The following is a 7755-nucleotide window of genomic DNA, read 5'->3' on the forward strand; positions in this document are numbered from 1 at the left end:
GAAGTTCACCCACGTTTACATGTATGCCACTTTGCTGCCTTAAATTGTGGAGTCAAAGAAATAGATATTCTGTTCCTAAAAATAAGCACACGTTAGCTACATATATATGCCAACGTCCAAGTCTCTCACAATCAGTTGGCTTCCCCTAGTTAAATACACATACACGAGCCATTCCTCTCAAATTTCATTGTATCAGTTTTGTTATTTAACCAACAAATTACACTAGCCATCTCACATAATTCTCTGCATGAATTTACTTCACTGTTATTTCTCCCAATTCCTCTAAAGTGGTAACCGCCACATATCTATCTGTACTAGTTTGCCATGAACAACACAATTAGAGAAGAGACTTGAAATACCTTTTATGGTCTGCTGCACAAACCCACAAAATACACAATACTCTCCCGATTTCAACTTCCCAAAGTCTGTGACAAATTGAAAGAAAATGAGAGCTAGAAGAGAACATATAGTAGGAACCACTGCATAGCTAATTCCAAGTTTAGACATAGCGGAGCAAAGATCGTTGTGTATGAATTTAGAGTCCTTTTTGCTAGGAAGAGAAGCGGCCAAGGTAAGGGCTTTTTCCCCATACGTCCATACTAAGTGCTAGGGCTGTGTTAGTAAATAGTGGTAGCAATTCTTGTCTTTTAAAAAGAAAAATAATTAATTTAAAATGTATTTTTAGGTAAAAATTAATCTTTTCTAAATGTGATTATTTTAATAATGTTTTATATGATAATTGTGTGATGTTGAATTGTATTTTATTTTATTATGTTTATATGTTTTTGTGATGCTGAGAAAGACATGTTAGATTTTGATTAATTAAGAAAAATGAAAAGAGATGAAAATGTGAGTTTTATTGAAAAGATTGTTTTTGATCATGTTCATGGTGATGTGAGATATATAATTATTTTCTGTGTGGTGCCTTTGTGGCGGGTAAATATCATATTGATTGTGTTTGCCTAAGTGGCGGGATTGCATTCATCGTCATGCATGCATATGCATTTCTGTGTGCCTTAGTGGCGGTTAAAAATATATATATATATATATATATAGAGAGGACATATACTATGAGAATGACATTCTTATATGAGAATGGTGAGAATGAATTACAGCCATCAGATTAGAAAGTAAAGGCTGAGATTAAAAGTGACTATGTGTCAATCATCTAATGAAATCTCACTCAATTACTTTCACACCTTTCATTCTCTGCGTTAACTCTTCTTCCTGGCCACTGTTTCTTCTTCTTCCTCAACATCAATCTTCTCCGGCGACCCAACCCTCATCGGCTTGAATCCCACCGCCGCCACCTTCATACACCGGTTTTGTTGAACATTCACTTTTGTTTCATCTTCTCCAATCCACCATTTTTTTCCTTTCTCGTCCAAAACACCTTCATCAAATTGTCAATAAGCTTCTTTTTTCCCCCTTTGACACAGAATGTCAGTAAGCTTCAATCTAACAATGTAACATCAACATCCCCTTTTCTAATTCTCAGATTCATTTTGATTTTTATTTTTTCTCCAATGTAAAAAAAAATTGTTTTTTAAAACTCCTTAAACTGGGTTGAAATCTTAACAGATTCTAAAACTAGGTTGAAATCCTAAAAAAATTGTTTTTTAAAACTCAGTAACTTCCGTTTTGTTTTTTTTTTTTTTTAAATCTTGAATTGATAAAAAAAAAAAAACTAATTCTAAAAGACCCTTTTTGGACTTGTTTATTCACCTGGACAACAACAATCTCGGTAGGCTGCTTAAGCTTTATGTTCCATGATTCCATAATAACAAAATCATACTCAGGAGTCGGAGGAAGACTTTGTTTAATAATAAACTTCCAAAACTAATTGTCCAACCCAACTGATACAACCTTCACAAGCAAAAAAGAGAGATGACGGAAAGATTGGGAGAGAGAGAGAGAGAGATGGCCGCCGGAGATTAATGTGGTCGCCGGAAATAGAGATGACCGCAGAAAAGAAGAGATAGTTAGAAAGCGTACTAAGCACTGATTGAGGGGGGAGAGAGAAAGTTGAAAGGGAAATGAGAATGACACATGAGAATGGCACATGACTAACTTAAGTGATGTTTTAATCTCATCCCTTTATTTTAATCTGATGGCTGTAATTCATTCTCACCATTCTCATATAAGAATGTCATTCTCATAGTATATGTCCTCTATATATATATATATATGTGTGTGTGTGTGTGTGTGTGTGTGTGTGTGTGTGTGCGCGCCTTAGTGGCGGTTAAATATTATGTGTGCCTTAGTGGCGGTTAAATATTTTGTGTGCCTTAGTGGCGGCCTATATCCGGATCATATAGTTATAAGAGCATGCATCTTACGCATAATTGCATTGAGTCTGTTGTATACATGTGATTGATGATTGACTTAAAACTATTTTATTTCAAAAATAAGATGTGTGTGAACCTTACTTTGAAGCATATGACTTGAATATATTTTTCTTAATTCTTTTTGATTGATAAGTTTTGATATTATCTATTTTATGACATTGTTTTTGGTGCTTTGAGTATGAACCAATTTGGATAAGGAAATTGACCCTTACATTAATATAATGTTGTAGGTACCAAAGATGATATAAGAAGTTTGATATGTGATGAAAGCGTACGCGGGGACAAAAATTGGGTTTTTGATTAAATTGTGATTTTAGAAGAAATTTTGAAGGACATTTAGATTAATAATTTTTATTAAATTATGTAAAGAATTTTGTATAGGTTTGCTAGAATATATATTATTGATGAAAAAAAAATAAATAGTAGTGTTTTTTAGAAAAGGAAAATGAGTTAGGCGTAATGTCTTGGATCAAAATCTGGGGCGTTACACTAATCAAGAGACAAGACAATCATCCAAACTTCACTCATACAGTAGATCATTTCTGCCTGCTGCAAGTTCAATTTCCTTTATCTCTTTAATATTTTTCCCACATCGCAAGTATCTTTCTTTTTTTTTTTTTTTTGAGGGAAAGGATCTTTCTTTTATTCATCCACATTTTTACTACTACTAAGGCTCTTGCGTAAATCGTTATATATTAAATGTTTGTGTCAAATCAATAAGTGCCACAAATGGTGGATTCATAAATTTTCTTTGATGGAGACTAGAAAATAGTCTATATATTAAAAAAAAAATATTATACTAACAAGTCTCCTAAGAATATTATTTAAGGAATTCATTAATAAAAAAATTGTCTTAGAATATAATTAAGGCTAACATTGTCAAAGTATTAAAGGCATCATTTTCTTTATAAAAATTACTCCTTTGATGGAGCACTTTTTTTAATTCCTTAATTAAACAATATTATAAGAAAATTCATGAACATTTTTCAAAAAATATAAAAAGCTTTTCCAAAACGCATAACTATTATGATGAAAAAAAAACTCAAAATACATGGATTAGTTGAGAAAAAAAAAATTTAGGTCATCGAATATCTTATGTATCCATATTGATAACATAAGTCTAATATATCAGTCGTACTACATTTTGTTTGATTTTGATTACCATGTTTGGAAGCAGAATCCACTTTCTTGTCTCAAAGCCATTGTGTAATTGTTTGTTTTATGCCTTTTTGGCTGTTTGTGATTGAACCTATTGTAACAGTTACTTTGCAGCTCCCTTAAGCACCCCTTGTGCTTGAAGAGTTGTCTGTTGTTTTAATATATTTTCTTTTAGTTTCTTCAAAAAAAAAGTCTAATATATTAGATATTTAATGAACTTAGAAATATATATACAGAAATATATATTTTTTCTTCTTATAATAAGGACATGGGTGAGTATTTGTGAGTAAAATTAGTATCAGTTGGTCGACCTAGTAAGTTTTAGGGTAGTGATATTTATAGGAGCTAAAAAATGTGGTAGTAAAATTTATTAAAGGAAAATCTTGTTTTCTTGTGAGGTATGTGCCCCAGTGTGTTACAAGTGGAATCGCCACTGGTGCCACATAGATGGAAAGAAGGAAACTAAGAGCACCATTATCGGTGGTGTCTTTTGGCACATAAAGTCCACGTGTTGCTACCAGTGTCAGGAAGGCATGGATAATTGCATAACAGTTGGTGTCTTTTCTTGGCTACGGTTTCAAACTCTACCACCGTGTCTTAAAGCAATTCTTTCTCTTTCTCACACTTTTTCAATTGATTTTATATTAATGTAAAATGTAATTTGGAATATATTGTAAGATTAGTGGGACCCATTGTAAGTTTTGTAAGAGTGGTATGAATATTTAGAAAATGTAATTGAGTGGTTTAAATAATTGGAAAATGTGAAATAATACTCCCTCCGTCTCACAATAATTATCTCTTTACCTATTTTTCTCTTTCTTAAAATAATTGTCACTTTAGAATACCAATGAAGCATTTATTATTTTTTTCCATTACAATACCCTTATTTATTGAACTTCATCCAACTTAACTACTCCACTAACTACAATCAATAAGGGTGTTTTAGTAAATGATACTAATTTTATCATCAAAATCAACGCAATTAATCATTTCCTTAATAATCGTGCATCAACCTTAAACGACTATTATTTAGAGACAGAGGGAGTATAAAGTATCACGTGAGACCCATTTATACCACCCATGTAGAGTGGCATGGATGTGGGTGCTCTAAGGCCCCACTTACTTTGAGAAAACATTTTTTGTTTCAACTTGCTAATAAGATTGGACTTTTGAAACAAATCATTGTGATGGAGAGAAGATGACATATTAATTTAGAGAAGGTGCATTTTTAGAAATAACAAACATTAATTTGACATTTTCATGTTTTCAAAAACATACATGCAATTGTTAACAAATAAAATTAATGCAAATATTTAGAAAATAAAAAATATTTTTACAAAGTATGCAAGATCAAGTTCTTATAAGTAGGGTAGAGTTTGAGTCTATAATTTGAACTGTTAGACCATGGGCCCCAACATTTAAGAACACAAACTAGCCCAAATTGGACATATATAATGCTCAACATAAGAAAAATCATCTTTAATTTTAATATAATAAATTTTTGCAGCAGGAGAAAAAACGCTATGCTATTGCTCAATATGGCGTTCTTCGTGTTATTCATGGGATAAGAACGGTGTTACATGAAGTTAGTGAAAAGCAACATCTATCTGATTGGGTTGGCAAACTCTATAAGTCAGTCGAAGAAAAAAAGAATCGTGATCGTGTGAGTGCAAAATATAAAGCAACTGATCATAGAATTGAAAAGGTGAGCGATGATGTGATCAAGTGGCTAAAAGGAGCAGACATACTCATACAAGAGGTGAAGAATCTGAAAATACAGTCTGGAGGAGTACCATCATGGAATGAATATCGGGAATTGCAAGAAAAAATATTGAGTCTGAATGTAAAATGAGAATTTGATCCATTTTCAACTCCAATTCCAAGTTTTGAGCACTTCTCTTCTGGAAATATTGTGTGTTTTAAGTCTAGAGATAAGACTTCAGATAGACTTTTAGAGGGACTACAAGATGATAATTGCTCTATGATTGGATTGTATGGTAGAGCGGGCTCCGGTAAAACAGCGTTGGCAGAAGCAATGGGTGAGAAATGTAAGTATTTAGATAGCTTTGATGAGGTTTTATTTGTCACTGTGACGCAAACTCCAAATATCACAACAATACTAAATGAAATTGCTAACTTATTATTGAATATATTATATTCGAGAAAAATCCTGAAGTCGGAAGAGCAAGAATTATACCTTTCACCATAGAAAATATGGATTGTCCACTACTTGTGATCTTTGATGATGTTCGAGCAAAATTCAACGCAGTGGATGTAGGCATTCCTCTTAATAGTAATCGATGCAAGGTCCTTTTGATCACATGTTGCCAACAAGATTGTGAGTTGATGTACTGTCAAAGGAAGATTCAACTTGATCCCTTATCTACAACAGAAACTTGGACTTTGTTCAAAAAACATTCAGGTATTCATGATGAGGAGTACTTATCCTCGTTTGATTATTGAATGTAGCACGTGAAGTTGCTTCCAAATGTGAAGGGTTACCTAGAAAAATTGAAGATGTAGGATATCCCTTAAGAGGTGAACCAATAGAGGAATGGAAAGTATTGCTAGACAGTTTAAGAGGTGAACCAATAGAGGAATGGAAAGTATTGCTAGACTGTTTGAAACATTCGTTAACTAAACGTCAAATTTTCCTCAGTTTTAGAAGGATAGATACCAGTGACACATTTACAGGTTCTCTTTATCATGCTTTAGACCAAATGGCATTCACAACCATCTTTGATGGTGATGGCCTACACACTGGAGACCAAATTTCACTAACTCTTTTAAATGCAATTGAAGCAGTAAGGCTTTCAATTGTTGTTTTGTCTGAAAACTATGCAAGATCCACATGGTGTCTTGATGAACTTGTCAAGATTCTTGAGTGTAGGAAATCGAATAATCAATTAGTTTGGCCGATCTTTTTCAAAGTGGAGCCATCATACATAAGGTATATGGGAAAATGTTATGGCAAAGACATGGCTCGACATGAAAATAAGTTTGGAATTAACTCAGAGAGTGCAGAAATGGCGGTCAGCTTTGTTCGAAGTGTCTAATATATCCAGAAAGACTTATCCATCCAGGTAAGTTACATGCTTTCACATACTTTTATTTTTGCTTCATTCCCTAATAAATAACCAATATCTACTCTACCAGCGATAGGTGTTAAGACTATGATATAATATAATTCGATAGTTTTTAAGGATTTTGAATTCTTAAACAAGAAATTTAGTCTTCTTTATATATAGCTATCATAAGCATGAATTTGCTAACAAGAAATTTAGACCTGAAATGTTTTGTTGTAATTTTACATTTTAATTTAAGTTTCACTGAAGTTTTGTGTTCTATGTGACAATTTGTTCTTGTAAAAAATTGATAGTCAGATTAACCTATATATTTTTTGTCTAAATAATTTTTGAAAACTAAAATAAAACCATAATCATATGCATGACTTAATTGAAACGTTTTGTGCATACTTTTGCAGGTACGAATATAAATTTATTCAAGAGACCGTGGAAGATGCTATAGCTCATGTATGTGCAAATACAAAATTACAAAAATATTAAAAGTCACTTTGCATGGAATAATTGTATCGTATGGAATGTTTGTCTAGGATTCAGTAGCAGTACCTATATTGGTTGTGATTTTATATATTTTGGTGTATCTTTTCCCTTTGTATTAAGTTGAAATACCTACTGTAATCCATTACAAGTCATTTGCTATTTGTTAAAAAAAATGTATTCCTGAAAAAAAAATCCTTTGCTACTCAAGAAACAGTTAAGACTTATTTTAAACTGCTCTGATAAGTTTTTTTGGATCATTATTGAATGTGATCCTAAACATGAAGGTTAAGAAACAGTGGCGGATCTTAACAAAAAATGTTGGGGGAGCCAAAAGTTTGTAAATTTATATAGAGTTTGTTTCATAGATTAAGGACAAAATCTTATCTGGTGTAACGGTTTGCTAGGCTTAACTTTACCTTAAGAGCAACGGTTCGAATCCTTTTAGGGCATTTTTTGTCAATAAAAATAAAAATGTATGCAGAAAAAGGAGACAGAAAGAATCGAACCGAGCACACAGCACACGACACAACTTCTTTAGCAGAGCAGAACAACTACACTTTCCACTGCGACGCTTATGAAACCTTTGATTTGATAGAATATGCCTAATATAGTATTTAATAATAAAGTTGGGGGGAGCCATGGCTACCATGAGCTCTTGAGAAGATCCGCCACCGTTAAAAAATAAA

The 7755-nt window shown here is 32.6% G+C and overlaps 1 pseudogene across 1 annotated transcript; it reads left to right on the forward strand.

Annotated features, from left to right (window-relative positions):
* Window positions 1-831: 831 nt before the first annotated feature.
* LOC146924734 (uncharacterized) lies at window positions 832-7171 on the forward strand (annotated as a pseudogene). The gene is made up of 3 exons (XR_015011200.1): window positions 832-894; window positions 5014-6589; window positions 6991-7171. The product of XR_015011200.1 is annotated as an uncharacterized LOC146924734 (transcript).
* The last annotated feature ends 584 nt before the right edge of the window (window positions 7172-7755 follow it).

Source organism: Medicago sativa, chromosome 5, assembly GCF_051527215.1.
Source record: "Medicago sativa cultivar Bolivia chromosome 5, Bolivia_mono, whole genome shotgun sequence".
NCBI lineage: Eukaryota > Viridiplantae > Streptophyta > Magnoliopsida > Fabales > Fabaceae > Medicago > Medicago sativa.